Source organism: Salmo trutta, chromosome 16, assembly GCF_901001165.1.
Source record: "Salmo trutta chromosome 16, fSalTru1.1, whole genome shotgun sequence".
Lineage (NCBI taxonomy): Eukaryota > Metazoa > Chordata > Actinopteri > Salmoniformes > Salmonidae > Salmo > Salmo trutta.
Window position 1 is genome coordinate 24,575,487 of NC_042972.1, and position 19,169 is coordinate 24,594,655.

The 19,169-nt window shown below is 46.8% G+C and overlaps 1 pseudogene; it reads left to right on the plus strand.

Annotated features, from left to right (window-relative positions):
* The first annotated feature begins 2,040 nt into the window (after positions 1-2,040).
* Positions 2,041-14,475, plus strand: LOC115151199 (solute carrier family 26 member 6-like; annotated as a pseudogene).
* Positions 14,476-19,169: the final 4,694 nt, after the last annotated feature.

Consider the following 19,169-nt stretch of genomic DNA (forward strand, 5'->3'; position numbering starts at 1 on the left):
CCTCTGCAAAACATGACTTAGCACTTGGTGGCAAAACCCTTGTTGGCAATCACAGAGGTCAGACGTTTCTTGTAGTTGGCCACCAGGTTTGCACACATCTCAGGAGGGATTTTGTCCCACTCCTCTTTGCAGATCTTCTCCAAGTCATTAAGGTTTCGAGGCTGACGTTTGGCAACTCGAACCTTCAGCTCCCTCCACAGATTTTCTATGGGATTAAGGTCTGGAGACTGGCTAAACCACTCCAGGACCTTAATGTGTTTCTTCTTGAGCCACTCCTTTGTTGCCTTGGCCATGTGTTTTGGGTCATTGTCATGCTGGAATACCCATCCACGACCCATTTTCAATGCCCTGGCTGAGGGAAGGAGGTTTTCACCCAAGATTTGACGGTACATGGCCCCGTCCATCGTCCCTTTGATGCGGTGAAGTTGTCCTGTCCCCTTAGCAGAAAAACACCCCCAAAGCATAATGTTTCCACCTCCATGTTTGACGGTGGAGATGGTGTTCTTGGGGTCATAGGCAGCATTCCTCCTCCTTGAGTTGAGTTGATGTCAAAGACCTCCATTTTGGTCTCATCTGACCATAACACTTTCACCAGTTGTCCTCATTCAGATGTTCATTGGCAGACTTCAGACGGGCCTGTATATGTGCTTTCTTGAGCAGGGGGATCTTGCGGGCGCTGCAGGATTTCAGTCCTTCACGGCGTAGTGTGTTACCAATTGTTTTCTTGGTGACTATGGTCCCAGCTGCCTTGAGATCATTGACAAGATCCTCCCGTGTAGTTCTGGGCTGATTCCTCACCGTTCTCATGATCATTGCAACTCCACGAGGTGAGATCTTGCATGGAGCCCCAGGTCGAGGGATATTGACAGTTCTATTGTATTTCTTCCATTTGTGAAAAATTGCATCATATGTTGTCACCTTCTCATCATGCTGCTTGGCGATGGTCTTGTAGCCCATTCCAGCCTTGTGTAGGTCTACAATCTTGTCCCTGACATCCTTGGAGAGCTCTTTGCTCTTGGCCATGGTGGAGAGTTTGGATTGATTGATTGCTTCTGTGGACAGGTGTCTTTTTTTACAGGTAACAAGCTGCGGTTAGGAGCACTCCCTTTAAGAGTGTGCTCCTAATCTCAGCTCGTTACCTGTATAAAAGACACCTGGGAGCCAGAAATCTTTCTGATTGAGAGGGGGTCAAATACTTATTTCCCTCATTAAAATGCAAATCAATTTCAAAAATTTTTGACATGCGTTTTTCAGGATATTTTTGTTGTTATTCTGTCTCTCACTGTTCAAATAAACCTACCATTAAAATTATAGACTGATCCTTTCTTTGTCAGTGGGCAAACGTACATTATCAGCAGGGGATCAAATACTTTTCCCCCCCACTGTATCTGTGGACTGGCACATGGAACCAGCTTCTGGGTTGGATTCTTAATGTCACTCTCTTAAAGCGACTACAGTCATTTTGAATGATAATAATCACAATATTCATAATAATCATAATAATAAACTTGCGATGATGCAGCTGATACTTTGTTCATACCACTCAACAGATTGATGTTAAAAATTTTACCTGAGGTGGTGTGAACCATAGCATTAGGAATTAGTAATTGCATATTGGATGAACATCCTGAACAAAGCAATGAATGACCCTTATGGACCCTACAAGTATTGCAAAACAAAATTGTTAGTTTTTTTAAACTGAAGGCATTTCTCTGATATCCTGTGTAGGCCGTAAATCAGAAAATGCTATATGTACTGTATATGTAGTATGTTGTTTTCCACCTGAAGTTAATCTATAATTTCCATATCCTTTGTCTCTGTCTGTCCACTGTCCTCTAAACCACAGCTGTCTGTAATAGATGACAGGACTAGTATGTCATCAGCTACTGGCTGCCTGGTGTTTTCATGGTTCATTAGTGTCACTTTTGCAGTGTAAGAAATCTGGTGGTGGGTGGTACACCTCTTTCCTATGACCAGAGTGCAGTCCGGACATTCCAGCCTTCCTGAAATGTGGCTCTTCAAGACTTTGAATGATCAAATATGAGGTGGAAAAATGCCTCCTAGATAGTCATATTGTATATAAGAGGGATTGACAGGCACTTCAAGCGACTTACACGGGGAGGAAAAAATAGCCCAACCTTGTCCACACGGTGGTATGGAGGAGGGCTAGGGGGTACAGAGTTGAGAGAAATGTGCTGGATGAGCAGAGACTGGAGGAGCTGACTGAGAGAATGGACTAATCTGACACAGCCTCCGCTGACCGAGCGGCTAAAAATGTCCTTCAGGTAAGGCACAGAAGATGTCTGTGTGTATATGTGTGCCCACGCACTAGTCTAAGGTGTGTGAATATGTGTGTGAGTTTCTGATTTATTGCAAATAGATGTGGTCCTGTGGCTCATGCTCATTGCTGCCTGTTGGCTGGAAGCATATACTGTACTATAGATGAACCATATATATGACGTCTTTTACTTTTACTCCACTACATTCCTAAAGAAAATAATGTACTTTTTACTCCATACACTTCAGTGACACCCAAAAGTTACATTTCGCATGCTTAGCAGGACAGGAAAATGGTCCAATTCACGCACTTATCAAGATAACATCCCTGCTCCTCCCTACTGCCTCTGATCTGACAGACTCACTAAACACAAATGCTTCCTTTGTAAATTATGTCTGAGTGTAAATAAAAAAAACATACCTTACTTTTGATACTTAAGTATATTTAAAACCAAATACTTTTAGACTTTTACTCAAGTAGTATTTTACTGGGTGACTTTCAACCCCCCCTCCCAGATGCACTGTACGCAGGCTGAAGCGTAGTGTGATGGGCTGTCTGCCTGTACTCTACTAGCTGCCCTGGTACACTGTCTGGGACTATGGCATGCCAGACCTCATCTCTGGCATTAGTGTGGGTATCATGCACTTGCCACAAGGTACAGTAAGACCACAACCCCATGGGTAAACCACAAAAACACTATTATACTAAAAAACAACATGCCTTTCAATGGTCGTAATCTTAACAACATGCACTTCATGTGGACAGCTACAAAACAGAACATTTTATATATATTATTCAACTTATAAAAGAATGAGAGGAAAATTAATAGTTTAATGTTTGTTGGCCAGTGGGGGTGCGGCTGTTTTGACCAGATTCCTCTATACTCTGCGCTGGTATGGCATATGCATTGCTGGCCTCTTTGTCCCCAGTGTTTGGGCTAGACACATCCCTTTATCCTGCATTGGTCTACTTCTTCTTTGGAACGTCCAGACATATTTCCATAGGCAAGTGGACAGAAATATGTACCGGTAGTTTGGGAATGGTTGATAAAGACTAAGATTAACACTCTCAGTCAGCCCAATTCTTTATGTGTATATAATGTACATACACAGGTGTCGTTATGTTGTGTTTGTGTGCAGGTGCGTTTGCAGTGCTCAGTGTCATGGTTGGAAGTGTGACAGAAAGGTTGGCTGCAGACAAAAACTTCCTGGTCATGATGAATAGGACTAACCTGACTGAGGTGAGCATCTTTGCTAAGGATGCCTACAAATCAAATCACATTTTATTAGTCAGATGCGCCGAATACAACAGGTGTAGACCTTACAGTGAAATGCTTACTTACGAGCCCCTAACCAACAATGCAGTTAAAAAAAATACAGATAAGAAATAAAAGTAAGAAATAATTAAAAAGCAGCGGTAAAATAACAACAGCGAGGCTATATACAGGGGGGTACCGGTACAGAGTCAAAGTGCGGGGGCACCGGTTGGTTGAGGTAATATGAGGTAATATGTACAGGGTGCAGGTCGCTGTTGCCGTTGCTAACACTTTCCTAGGAGGACTCATCCAGGTCACAAACAGAACAGTTCAGACGCTAATAGAAAATGCAATACAATACAACACAACTCAAGACAATATGCTACACTACGGTTCAATACAATACAATACAATACAACATGAGAGCTATGACACATAATCAGACAATCATGGATCATTTATCCTTACTATGACTGACAGTAAGTATACACTATGTTGTGTTTGAATTTTCATGCTTCCGCTTTATGTGGTACTGGGGGTGGTGAAGTTTGTGTTTGTGGGTGTCGGAACCCCTGGTGGAGCCTACACAACAGCAGCTGCTGCCCATGCAGTGGTTGTGTGATCGCACAGCTCTTTGGGGTGTCAACCACATGCTTCAGTGGACTCCTGTCACTGGTTTATGTGAGTATCATGCCTGTGTGTTTACATCATGTGTGTGTGTTTGCATCGTGTGTGTGTGTTTGCATTGTGTATGTGTGTTTGTGTTTGTGTGTGTGTGTGTGTGCGACACTAATTCAACTGACACTTTAAGTCAACCTCTGAACTACACCCTGACCCTGCTCTAATATCAGTGACCCTTGTCCTTAGACCCTGGTGGAGGTGTGCTCCAAGCTGCCTCAAACCCATCTCCCCACTCTGTTGGTCAGTGGTGTATCCATGGTGTTTCTAATCGCAAGCAAGGAAATCAACTTTGCCATCAGTGCCCAACTGCACGTGCCCATCCCAGTGGAAGTCATCACAGTCAGTTTCTATGATACTCTGTCCCTTGTTGTACGGTCTATTCTTGATCTACATCCCCTGTTGTTCTGTCAGTCTCTTCTTTATGTTTTTTCTACAAAACTATCTTGACTGGTCATATGAACATTTGAACTTTGAATATTTTACAATGGTTATTTGTTTGGGTATGTCAGAGAAATAATTTCTGTCCAGTCTAGTTCATGTTGACGGGTCTTGGCTGCTGCATAGGAAAACAGACATGTAGCAGAATGGCCCTAGTCTAAAACAGAAGAGATAAGTCAACTATATGACTCTTCCAATGTAATGTATTAGTGTCATACACAGCAGACACAGTGGATTATATGATAATACATTTTTAAATTTTTTATGTTTTAACCTTTATTTAACTAGGCAAGTCAGTTAAGAACAAATTCTTATTTAAAATCACGGCCTACCCCGGCCAACACTGGGCCAATTGTGCGCTGCCCTATGGGACACCCAATCATGGCCAGTTGTGATACAGCCTGGAATCAAACCAGGGTCTGTAGTGAGGCCTCTAGCACTGAGCAGCAGGGCCTTAAACCGCTGCGCCACTCGGGAGCACCAATGATTAGGCACACTTCTGGCTTCTGATTGACCCCGACCAATGTCCACTAAATGTTGTGGACATTGTGATGTTTTCCTCTCAAAATTCCTACCAGACCAGTTGAATTGAGAAGATTGTGACTAAGATGTATTGAAAAGGGTGTGTTTTTATTTTGATAAAGATTGTGGCAGCGACGGTGATATTGTCCTACACCTACCAAACGTCCACTACACAATCTCAGTAGTGGGGGATATTCCCAGAGGTTAAGTATTTAGAGTGAAAGAGACAGTGTTTTGCACTCAACAGTATGTGTGTGTAGGGTGGGGGTGGGGGTGTGGGGGGTCATAAAGTGTGTAAGTGTGTGTGTGGGAGTGAAACAAGTAATAATCATTAATAGCTTGTTTGATCTGTCAAATTGTTCTCCTCTTTCTGTTGACCTCTACTCTTGCTGGTATCTGTTGTTGAGTCTTATTACTGACCCCTGCTGGGTCATGGTTGATACCTCTGGTACTCCCCTGACCCCCATATCCTCTGCTTTATTCAGCCTGAGTTCCCCCAGGTTACCTGATGCTAGCCTGTTTGGAGAGGTGATCGGGGATGCGTTTGCCTTGGCTATTGTGGGCTACGCCATCTCCATCTCACTTGGGAAGACGTTCGCACTAAAACATGGCTACAAGTTGGACAGCAACCAGGTGAGACAGGCCCTCTTATCATACATTGTTCCAACACCATCAAAGAAACTGATTTGCCCTACAATCTACATAAGCTGTACCATATTTCCATGAATTCCTTTGATCTTGTTGTGCCTCATATAGGCCACCATAACTGATACCGCTCTGAAATACAGTCCAAACAAACCTCTGTCTGTTACACTCACTATACACACACTCACTTCTTTCATCCTTCCCGCTGTCTTTTTCCTCTCCATCCCTATTCCTGCTGTAGGAGCTTGCGGTGCTGGGTCTCAGTCATGCTGTATGGGGCTTCTTACAGTGTTACGCTGTCTGCTCCTCCATGTCCCGTAGTCTCATCCAGGAGAGTACTGGAGGCAAGACACAGGTCTGAGGAAAACACGCTAAATCTTTCTGAATACAGTCATTTTTACTATATACATGCATAAATGCAATTACAAAGTAGATGATGTATGTGCATGATATGTAAAAGCATAAGTACAACTTTGCTTAAACGTTTTAACCACAGATGGCTGGAATAGCCTCTGCTGTGATAGTGTTGGTGACTGTGCTGAAGCTCGGTCTCTGTTCCAGGAGCTGGAAAATCCATGGCTCAACTTCAGCTACAGTATATACTGTATGTACAGTGCCTTCAGAAAGTATTCAGACCCCTTTACTTTTTCTACATTTTGATACGTTACAACCTTATTCTAAAATGGATTTAATAAAAAAAATCCTCAGCCATCTACATACAATACCCCATAATGACAAAGTGAAAACAGGTTTTTAGACATTTTGGCATTTTAGACAAATGCATATATATTTTTAAATACCTTATTTACATACGTTTTCAGACCCTTTGCTATGAGGTCAGGTGCATCCTGTTTCCATTGGTCATCCTTGAGATGTTTCTACAACTTGATTGGAGTCCACCTGTGGTAAATTAAATTGATTGGACATGATTTGGAAAGGCACACACCTGTCTATATAAGGTCCCACAGTTGACAGTTCATGTCAGAGCAAAAACCAAGCCATGATGTCAAAGGAATTGTCCGTAGCGCTCCGAGACAGGATTGTGTCGAGGCACAGATCTGGGGAAGGGTACCTAAACGTTTCTGCAGAATTGAAGAGAACACAGTGGCCTCCATCATTCTTAAATGGAAGAAGTTTGGATCCACCAAATTCCTAGAGCTGGCTGCCCAGCCAAACTGAACAATCAAATGTCAGTTGTGCAGAGGTGAGGACGGAGTCAGGCGCAGGACACAGAACTGAGTAAAATAACGGCTGTGCCAAGATGTTGGAGCATCGTCGCGTGCTGCTGGACGTGTTCCTCCACTGGTACCGGAGGACTGGGTGCACCTGCTGACTCCATAAAATAGGTGCGTGATTCTGTCAAGTGTCAGTTATGGAGAGGTGAGGACGGAGTCAGGCGCAGGACACAGAACTGAGTAAAATAACGTACTTTACTCGGGAAAAATAAACAGCCAATAAATCCACGCAGGGATAACAAACCCTAACACAAAAGACTAACACAAACCAGGAAACAATCACGCACAAAACATAATGAGAACCAGAGGGTTAAATAGGGAAATAATAATAACGTAATGGGAAGTAGGTGTGAACAATCAAGACATAACAAATGGAAAAAGAAACGTGGATTGGTGGCAGCTAGAAAGCCGGCGACAACGACCACCGAACGCCGCCCGAACAAGGAGAGGCACCAACTTCGGCGGAAGTCGTGACAGTACCCCCCCCCATGCGCGGCTCCAGCAGCGCGCTGACACCGGCCTCGGGGACGACCCAGAGGATGAGGCGCAGGACGATCTGGGTGGAGACGGTGAAATTCCTGCAGTAAGGAAGGGTCCAGTATGTCCTCCACCGGCACCCAGCATCTCTCCTCCGGACCGTACCCCTCCCACTCCACGAGGTACTGAAGGCCCCTCGCCCGACGCCTTGATTCCATGATGGCTCACACAGTATACGCCGGGGCCCCCTCGATGTCCAGAGGGGGCGGAGGAACCTCCCGCACCTCAGACTGCTGGAGCGGACCAGCCACCACCGGCCTGAGGAGAGACACATGGAACGAGGGGTTAATACGATAATCAGAGGGAAGCTGTAACCTATAACATACCTCGTTCAGTCTCCTCAGGACTTTAAATGGCCCCACAAACTGCAGACCCAGCTTCTGGCAGGGCAGGCGAAGGAGCAGGTTTCGGATCGAGAGCCAGACCCGGTCTCCCGGTGCATATACCGGGGCCTCACTACGGTGGCGGTCGGTGCTCGCCTCTGTCACCTGATGGCCCGTTGCAGGCGTACATGGGCAGCGTCCCAGATTTCCTCCGAGTGCCAAAACCATTCATCCACCTCAGGTGCCTCGATCTGGCTCTGATGCCATGGTGCCAGAACCGGCTGATAACCTAGCACACACTGAAACGGGGACAGGTTAGTGGAGGAGTGGCGGAGGGAGTTTTGGGCCATCTCTGCCCAGGGGATGAAAGCCGACCACTCCCCCGGCTGGTACTGGCAATAAGACCGCAGAAACCTACCCACATCCTGGTTAACTCTCTCCACCTGCCCATTACTTTCGGGGTGAAACCCTGAGGTCAGGCTGACCGAGACCCCCACATGTTCCATGAACGCCCTCCAGACCCTTGATGTGAACTGGGGACCCGATCAGACACTATATCCTCAGGCACCCCGTAGTGCCGGGAGACATGTGTAAACAGGGCCTCCGCAGTCTGTAGGGCCGTAGGGAGACCGGGCAAAGGAATGAGATGGCAGGACTTAGAAAACCGATCCACAACAACCAGAATCGTGGTGTTTCCTTGTGCCGGATGGAGATCCGTCATGAAATCCACCAATAGGTGTGACCATGGCCGTTGTGGAACGGGTAGGGGTTGTAATTTCCCTCTGGGCAGGTGTCTAGGTGCCTTGCACTGGGCGCACACCGAGCAGGAGGAAACATACACTCTCACGTCCTTAGCTAAAGTGGGCCACCAGTACTTCCCACTAAGACAGCGCACTGTCCGACCGATACCAGGATGACCAGAGGAAGGTGACGTATGAGCCCAACAGATCAATCGATCCCGAACATCAGACGGAACTTACTTATGTCCAACTGGACACTGGGTGGGAGAGGGCTCCGCACACAACGCCCGCTCGATGTCCGCGTCAACCTCCCATACCACCGGTGCCACCAGGCAAGAAGCCGGAATTATGCGAGTGGGATCCATGGACCGCTCCTCTGTGTCATACATCCGATACAGTGCATCTGCCTTAGCGTTCTGGGAACCTGGTCTGTAGGATAGAGTGAACACAAAACGGGTGAAAAACATGGCCCACCTTGCCTGGCGAGGATTCATTCTCCTCGCCGCCCGGATGTACTCCAGATTGCGGTGGTCAGTCCAAATGAGAAAAGGGTGTTTAGCCCCCTCAAGCCAATGCCTCCATGCTTTTAGAGCCCCAACAACAGCCAACAGCTCCCGGTCCCCCACATCATAGTTTCGCTCCGCCGGGCTGAGCTTCTTCGAAAAGAACGCACAGGGGTGGAGTTTAGGTGGCGTACCCGAGCGCTGAGACAGCACAGCTCCTATCCCAGACTCAGACGCGTCCACCTCTACTTTGAATGCTAAGGAGGGATCAGGATGAGCCAACACAGGAGCCGAGGTAAACAGAGCCTTCAGGTGACCAAAAGCCCTGTCCGCCCCAGCTGACCACTGCAGTCGCACTGGTCCCCCCTTCAGCAGTGAGGTAATGGGAGCCGCTACCTGACCAAAGCCCTGGTAAACCTCCGGTAGTAGTTGGAAAACCCTAAGAACCACTGCACCTCCTTTACCGTGGTTGGAGTCGGCCAATTACGCACGGCTGAAATGCGATCATTCTCCATCTCCACCCCTGACTCGGACAGGCGATACCCTAGGAAGGAGACGGACTGTTGGAAGAACAGACATTTCTCAGCCTTAACGTACAGGTCATGCTCCAACAGTCGACCAATCACCTTGCGCACCAGAGACACATGCTTGGCGCGTGTTGCGGAGTATATTAGAATGTCATCTATATACACCACTACACCCTGCCCGTGCAGGTCCCTGAAAATCTCGTCTACAAAGGATTGGAAGACGGATGGAGCATTCATCAACCCGTACGGCATGACGAGGTACTCATAGTGCCCAGACGTGGTGCTAAATGCCGTCTTCCACTCATCCCCCTCCCGGATATGCACCAGGTTGTAAGCACTCCTGAGATCCAATTTGGTGAAGAAGCACGCCCCGTGCAATGACTCGGTCACACTGGCTATGAGAGGCAGAGGGTAACTATACTTCACTGTGATTTGATTTAAACCTCTATAGTCAATGCACGGGCGTAAACTTCCATCCTTCTTCTTCACAAAAAAGAAACTCGAGGAGGCAGGTGAAGTGGAAGGCCGAATGTATCCCTGTCCCAGAGATTCAGTGACATATGTTTCCATAGCCGCCGTCTCCTCCTGTGACAGAGGATACACGTGACTCCTGGGAAGTACTGCGTCTACCAGGAGATTTATCGCACAATCCCCCCGTCGATGGGGTGGTAGTTGAGTCGCCTTCTTTTCACAGAAGGCGAGAGCCAAATCGGCATATTCAGGGGGGATGTGCATGGTGAAGACCTGGTTTGGACTCTCCACCGTAGTTGCACCTATGGAAACACCTATACACCTCCCTGAACACTGACGTGACCATCCCTTCAGAGCCCTCTGTTGCCACGAAATAGTGGGGTCATGATGGGCCAACCAGGGAAACCCCAACACCACAGGAAATGCAGGAGAATCTATCAGGAAGAGACTAATTCTCTCCTCATGACCCTCCTGCGTTATCATACATAGTGGAGCTGTGACCTCCCTAATCAGACCCGACCCTAAAGGACGACTATCTAAGGAATGTACAGGGAAGGGCACATCAACAGGAATAATAGGGATCCCTAATCTACAAGCAAATGAACGGTCAATAAAGTTCCCTGCTGCGCCTGAATCTACTAGCGCCTTATGCTGCGAATGCGGGGAAAACTCAGGAAATTCTATAGATATATACATGTGCGCAACAGGAAGCTCTGGGTGAGTTGGGTGCATACTCACCTGGGATGATCCACCAGTGCCCTGCCTGCTGCCTCGCCATCCTGGGGAACCTCTCCAACACCGACCAGCAGTGTGTCCTCTGCGGCCACAGGTAGTGCAGGAAACAGCCCCCCCTCCGGTTACCCTTAGAGCAGCACCTCTGAGCTCCATAGGTGTAGGATCTGACGTGCTGGGGGATGGAATGGACGGACCCTGATCCGAACGTCTGTGTGTGGCCAACAGGTTATCCAGCCGGATGGATAAACCCACCAGCTGGTCGAGGGTAACGGTGGTGTCCCTTGCAGGCCAGCTCCAGACGAACGTCCTCACGTAGACTACATCGGTAATGGTCGATCAGGGCCCTCTCATTCCATCCCGCGCTGGCAGCCAGCGTCCTGAAGTCCAGTGCGAATTCCTGTGTGCTCCTCATCCCCTGTCTGAGACGGAACAAGCGTTCCCCCGCCGCTCTCCCCTCAGGTGGATGATCGAAGACCGCCCGGAAGCGGCGGCTGAAATCCTCATAGCGGACCAACGTTGCGTCTATACTTCCCCATTCCGTGTTGGCCCACTCAAGCACCTTTCTGACAGACAGGAGATGAGGGCGGACACGCTCTCGTATCCCGAGGGAGCAGGGTGGACGGCCGCCTGGTAGAGCTCCAACTGGAGCAGGAACCCCTGGAACCCGGCAGCCGTCCCATCATAAGCGCTCGGGAGCGAGAGCCGTATCCCACTGGGTCCAGGTGACGGAGGGGTGGACAGCGGTGTGGGTTGTGGTGTTGGATGGAGTGAAGTTGACGGGGTTGTGGGAAAAAAACTTTTTCCCCATCTCTCCATGGTGAGCAGCTCGCGATCCATGGCTATGCCAAGATGTTGGAGCATCGTCGTGTGCTGCTGGACACGTTCCTCCACTGGTACCGGAGGACTGGGTGCACCTGCTGACTCCATAAAATAGGTGCGTGATTCTGTCAAGTGTCAGTTGTGCAGAGGTGAGGACGGAGTCAGGCGCAGGACACAGAACTGAGTAAAATAACGTACTTTACTCGGGAAAAATAAACAGCCAATAAATCCACGCAGGGATAACAAACCCTAACACAAAAGACTAACACAAACCAGGAAACAATCACGAACAAAACATAATGAGAACCAGAGGGTTAAATAGGGAAATAATAATAACGTAATGGGAACCAGGTGTGAACAATCAAGACATAACAAATGGAAAAAGAAATGTGGATTGGTGGCAGCTAGAAAGCCGGCGACAACGACCACCGAACGCCGCCCGAACAAGGAGAGGCACCAACTTCGGCGGAAGTCGTGACACAGGGGAGAAGGGCCTTGGTCAGGGAGATGACCAAGAACCCAATGGTCACTCTGACAGAGCTCTAGAGTTCCTCTGTGGAGATAGGAGAACCTTCCAGAAGGACAAACATCTTTGCAGCACTCCACCAATCAGGCCTTTATGGTAGAGTGGCCAGACGGAAGCCATTCCTCAGTAAAAGGCACATGACAGCCCGCTTGGAGTTTGTCAAAAGGCACCTAAAGACTCTCAGACCATGAGAAACAAGATTCTCTGGTCTGGTGAAAACAAGATTGAAATCTTTGGACTGAATTTTGTATTTATTTATTCATTTTTTATTTCACCTTTATTTAACCAGGTAAGCTTGTTGAGAACAAGTTCTCATATTCAACTGCGACCTGGCCAAGATAAAGCAAAGCAGTGCGACAGAAACAACAACACAGAGTTACATGGAATAAACAAGCGTACAGTCAATAACACAATAGAAAAAAAGGAAGTCTGTATACAGTGTGTGCAAATGGCATGAGGAGGTATGGCAATAAATAGGCCATAGTGGCAAAGTTATTACAATTTAGCAGATTAACACTGGAGTGATAGATGAGCAGATGATGATGAGCAGATGATGGTGTGGAAGTAGTGATACTGGTGTGCAAAAGAGCAGCATAGTAAATAAAAACAATATGGGGATGAGGTAGGTAGATTGGGTGGGCTATTTACAGATGGACTTTGTACAGCTGCAGCAATCAGTTAGCTGCTCAGATAGCTGATGTTTAAAGTTTGTGAGGGAAATGTCAGTCTCCAGCTTCAGCAATTTTTGCAATTCGTTCCAGTCACTGTCAGCAGAGAACTGGAAGGAAAGGCGGCCAAACGAGGTGTTGGCTTTGGGGATGACCAGTGAGATATACCTGCTGGAGTGCGTGCTGCGGGTGGGTGTTGTTATCGTGACCAGTGAGCTGAGATAAGGTGGAGCATTACCTAGCATAGACTTGTAGATGACCTGGAGCCAGTGGGTCTGGCGACGAATATGTAGCGAGGGTCAGCTGACTAGAGCATACAGGTCGCAGTGGTGGATGGTATAAGGCGCTTTGGTGACAAAACAGATGGCACTGTGATAGACTGCATCCAATTTGCTGAGTAGAGTTGTATGGCATTGAAGCTCGTTTGGAGGTTAGTTAACACAGTGTCCAAAGAATGGCCAGATGTATATAGAATGGTGTCATCTGCGTAGAGGTGGATCAGGGAATCACCCGCAGCAAGAGCGACATTGTTGATATATACAGAGAAAAGAGTCGGCCCGAGAATTGAACCCTGTGGTACCCCCATAGAGACTGCCAGAGGTCCGGACAACATGGCCCTCCGATTTTACACACTGAACTCTATCTGCGAAGTAGTTGGTGAACCAGGTGAGGCAGTCATTTGAGAACCTGAAAATAGAAAATAGCTGTGCAGCAACACTCCTCATCCAACCTGACAGAGCTTGAGAGGATGATTGGGAGAAACTCCCCAAATGCAGGTGTGCCAAGCTTGTAGTGTCATACCCAAGAAGACTCGATGCTGTAATCACTGCCAAAGGTGCATCAACAAAGTACTGAGTAAAGGGTCTGAGTATGTAAATGTCAGATTTCCGTTTTTTATTTTTAATAAATGAGAAAAATGTTTTTGTTTTGTCATTATGGGGCATTGTGTATAGATTGATGAGGGGAAAAAACGATGTAATACATTTTAGAGTAAAGCTGTAACATAACAAAATGTGGAAAAAGTCAAGGGGTCTGAATACTTTCCGAAGGCGCTGTATGTGGGAGAGTGTGTCATGAGACTGAATGTTATTTCTATGTGTATTAGTTATTCTATTATAAAGGAAGTATCAGGTTTGTGTGTGTGTGTTTTATACTGGTAGAAGCCACTCTTAAGTTTGTGTGTATTCCAGGCAGTGCTTGCAGCCATTGTCTTTGTGAACCTGAAAAGTATGTTCAAGCAGTACATCACTCTGTGTAGGAGCAGCAAAGTTGATCTGGTGAGAGGAGAAATGTACTTCCTTATACACATTACACAAATCTCTGGTTGTGAATGGTCGATATATCTCACTGAAGAATCAAGTAACACTTTGTTTGCAGGGTATCTACATAAGGATGCCATCACATTCATAACCCATACATAACACATTCATAAGCAGTACATAAGAATAACCCTGTTCCTAGATGGTGTGGCTGGTGACCTGGGTTTGCACTCTGCTGTTCAACCTGGACTTGGGAATTGGTGCCTCCACCACCTTTGCTGTGTTCACTGTTATCTTCAGGACCCAGCTGTAAGACTGCTCTTCCACTTCTTCAACACTGCATATTTCTCACCTCATCTTTCAGGGCCTGTGTTTAGCAGGCCCTGAAATAATAATGAATTACATATTTTCATTAAAACGTTATTTTAATGCATCAAATTTCATTCTTCCACCAGAAGATATAGTCCGGACAAAAATCTAAAAATCTGGTTGTTAGTTATTTTGGTCATGTTGCTATGCAAAAGGACTGGTCATTCATTCTTAACAAAATATAACGTTCTTGTCACTTACTAGCTAGCTAGGTGGCCGACTTCAGCTAACACTGAACCTGGAATGACAGTAGCTGCATTTTCGTTTGTTTGACATTTTTCATATTGGCATTTGCTTGGATTTGTCCATGATAATGATGTTGATGCGTGATTTCGACTGGCTCACAAAAAGTTGTCTCGTCTGGGCACCATTCACTCTATGTATAGTACTGAGATCCAAATATTTTATTTACTTAATGTTTGATTTGTTTTATTATTATTACAACAATAATACCAATATTACACATATATACAGGGATATTCGAGGTCGGACAGGCAGACAGCGAGACTTATGTTAACCCCTGCTGTACCACGCAAAATGCTAGGCTGGAAGCAAGGGGAAATAATGTGCGAGTTGAGATAAATACAAGTGATATTCTTATGAAGGCATGGTGATCATTTTCAGATGGAACTATTAGCAGACATAGGTGTGTCTGTGACGGCCAATACAGCGCGGCTTGGAACGCTACTCATCCAATCAGCAGCCAAAATCCAAACAACCAGTTTTATGATAGTGTTTAACATGATTTTTGAATTACTACCTCATCTCTGTAACCCACACATATAATTATCAGTAAGGTTCTTCAGTCGAGCAGGTAATTTCAAACACAGATTTAACCACAAAGATCAGGGAGGTTTTCCAATGCCTTGCAAAGATGGGCACCTATTGGTAGATCACAACAACAAAAACAACAGCAGACACTGAATATCCCTTTGAGCATGGTGAAGTAATTCATTACACTTTGGATGGTGTATCAATACACCCAGTCACTACAAAGATACAGGCGTCTTTCCTAACTCAGTTGCCGGAGAGGAAGGAAACCACTCAGGGATTTCACTATGAGGCCAATGGTGACTTTAAAACAGTTATGAGTTTAATGGCTGTGATAGGAGAAAACTGAGGATGTATCAACAACATTGAAGTTACTCCACAATACTAACCTAATTGACAGAGTGAAAAGAAGGAAGCCTGTACAGATGTCACGTCCTGACCATAGTAAGATGCTATTTTCTATGGTAGAGTTGGTCAGGGCGTGACAGGGGGTGTTTTGTGTTTTTCTATGTTTTCTATATCTATGTTTAGTTCTAGTTTTCTATTTCTATGTTTTTTTGGGGGGGGATGATTTCCAATTAGAGGCAGCTGGTCCTCGTTGTCTCTAATTGGAGATCATATTTAAGTAGGGTTTTTTTCCACCTGTGTTTGTGGGTAGTTGTATTCTGTTTAGTCTATGTACCTGACAGAACTGTACGCTTTTCGTGTTTCTCTTTGTTATTTTGTCTTTAGTGTTTTTGAGTTAAAATAAATTTCATCATGAGCACTCAACACGCTGCGCTTTGGTCCCCTCTCTACGACAGTCGTTACAGAACTACCCACCACAAAAGGACCAAGCAGCGTGGAAAGGAATGGACCTGGGAAGAAATTCTGGACGGAAAAGGACCCTGGAGTCAGGCTGGGGAGTATTGCCGCCTGAGGGAGGAGATTGAGGCAGAAAAAGCGGAGCGGCGTTATTATGAGGCGCTGTACCAATCACGAGGCAAATGCGAGAGACAGCCCCCCAAAAAAATATTTTTGGGGCGGCACACGGGGAGATTGGCAGAGTCAGGTTGGAGACCTGAGCCAACTCCCCGTGCTTACCGTGGGGGGCGAGTGACCGAGCAAGCACCGTGTTATGCGGGGATGCGCACTGTGTCATCAGAGCCCGGTGCGCTCGGTGCAAGCTTCCCACAGTTGCCGTGCTAGAGTTGGCATTCAGCCAGGAAGGAGTGTGCCTGCTCAGCGTTCCTGGTCTCTGGTGTGTCTCTTCGGCCCAGGTTATCCTGCGCCAGCTCTGCGCACGGTACCCCCAGTTCGCCAACACAAACCGGTGCGACCTGTTACAACGTCCCGCGCTTGCCGGGCTACGGGGGTTATCCAGCCAGGACGGGTTGTGCCAGCCATAAGCTCCAGACCTCCAGTGCGCCTCCACGGCCCAGTTTACCCTGTGCCTGCTCTGCGCACTCAGCCTCCAGCGACGTTCCCTAGTCCAGAACTCCCAGCGACGTTCCCTAGTCCGGTGAGACCTATTACAGCTCCATAAAAGAAGCCTCCAGTGATGATCTATGGTCCGAAGCCTGTAGAGATGATCCATGGCACGAAGCCTCCAGAGATAATCCATGGGCCGGAGCCTGTTGGGATAATCCATGGCAAGAAGCCTGTAGGGATGATCCATGGCCCGGAGCCTGTAGAGATGATCCATGGCACAAAGCCTCCAGTGATAATCCATGGCCTGGAGCCTCCAGTGATGATCCATGGCGCGGAACCTGTAGTGATGATCCATGGCACGGAGCCTGCAGCGACAGTCCCCAGTCCAGAGCCTCCAGCGACGCACCCCAGTCCGGAGCCTTCAGCGACGCTCCCCAGTCCGGAGCCTCCTGAGACGGCCCGCAGCCCGGAACCTCCTGAGACGGCCCGCAGCCCAGAACCTCCAGCGGCGGCCCGCAGCCCAGAACCTCCAGCGATGATCTACAGTCCGGTTCCTTCGACGACAATCCACGGTCCGGTGGTACTAAAGCAGAGGGATCAGCGGGTGGAGCGGGGGTTACGCCCTGAACCGGAGCCGCCTCCTATGCTGGAGGATAAGTTTATGTGGAGTGCACTAGAGCCGCCCTAAACAGTAGTTACCCACCCTACCCTACCGAGTCGACCCTCCCGGGTCTGCACCTTTTTGGGGGGGGGGTACTGTCACGTCCTGACCATAGTAAGATGTTATTTTCTATGGTAGAGTTGGTCAGGGCGTGACAGGGGGTGTTTTGTGTTTTTCTATATCTATGTTTAGTTCTAGTTTTCTATTTTTATGTTTTTTTGGGGGGGGTGATCTCCAATTAGAGGCAGCTGGTCCTCGTTGTCTCTAATTGGAATTCATATTTAACTAGGGTTTTTTCCACCTGTGTTTGTGGGTAGTTGTATACTGTTTAGTCTATGTACCTGACAGAACTGTGCACTTTTCGTGTTTATCTTTGTTATTTTGTCTTTAGTGTTTTTGAGTTAAAATACATTTCATCATGAGCACTCAACACGCTGCGCTTTGGTCCCCTCTCTACGACAGTCGTTACAACAGAACACAAATATTCCAAAACATGCATCCTGTTTGCAGTAAGGCACTAAAGTAAAACTGCAAAAAAATGTGGCAAAGAAATGTACTTTATGTCCTGAATACAAAGTGTTATGTTTGGGGAAAATCCAACACAACACATCACTGAGTACCACTCTTCATATTTTCAAGCATGGTGGTGTCTGTATCATGTTATGGGTAAGCTTGTCATCGGCAAGAACTAATGAGTTTTTGGGGGGATAAAAAGAAATGGAATGGAGCTAAGCACAGGCAAAATCTAGGCGGAAAACCTGTTTGTCTGCTTTCCAACAGACACTGGGAGACAAATTCACTTTTCAGCGGGACAATAACCTAAAACACAAGGTCAAATATACACTGGAGACATGTAATCCATTTTGAATTTAGGCTGTAACACAATAAAATCTGTAATAAATCAAGAAGTATGAATACTTTCTAAAGGCACTGTATAACCTCACTGGGACCAACCAGGTTGGTGTGGCCACGAGAACAGCACCGTGTTCGTCATGCCATCAACGCCTCATACGTCCGATGACCACTGCAGCTGGGAGTACCTGAAGGGCGGTGGAGACCAGACAGTACCATCCTGGTGACAGAGTAGGAACTGCAAGACAGGGACACCACCACTCTGGATAAGTTCTTCCTGGGATCGCTGGGCAAGAGGACTTTTGACATCCATTCCATCATCCTAGACCTATCCCCGGCTAACTTCATCGACACCAGGGCTATCAAGACCATGAGAAATGTGAGTGGGTGATGATGAGGGGAGGGAAATGATGAGATCGGAGAGATTGCCTTGAATTGAAGAGACAAAAATCAGGAATGTAGGTGCCTCAATAAAAGGCATAAGGGGAGAAAATGAATAGGATGACAATGGTTTGGTAGGTTGAGATAACAGGATCGGTGGGTCCCCCACGGGACGGTTGAGTTTACGTAGGCTAATGCGATTAGGATGAGGTTGTAAGTAACAAGAACATTTCCCAGGACATAGATATCTGATATTGGCAGAAAGCTTAAATTCTTGTTATCTAACTGCACTGTCCAATTTACAGTAGCTATTACAGTGAAAGAATACCATGCTATTGTTTGAGAAGAGCGTACAGTTATGAACTTGAAAAGTTATTAATAAACCAATTAGGCACATTTGGGCATTCTTGATACAACATTTTGAACAGAGATGTAATGGTTCATTTGATCAGTCTAAAACTTTGCACATACACTGCTGCCATCTAGTGCTCAAAATCTAAATTGCGCCTGGGCTGGAATAATACATTACGACCTTTCTCTTGAATTTCAAAGATGGTACTTTT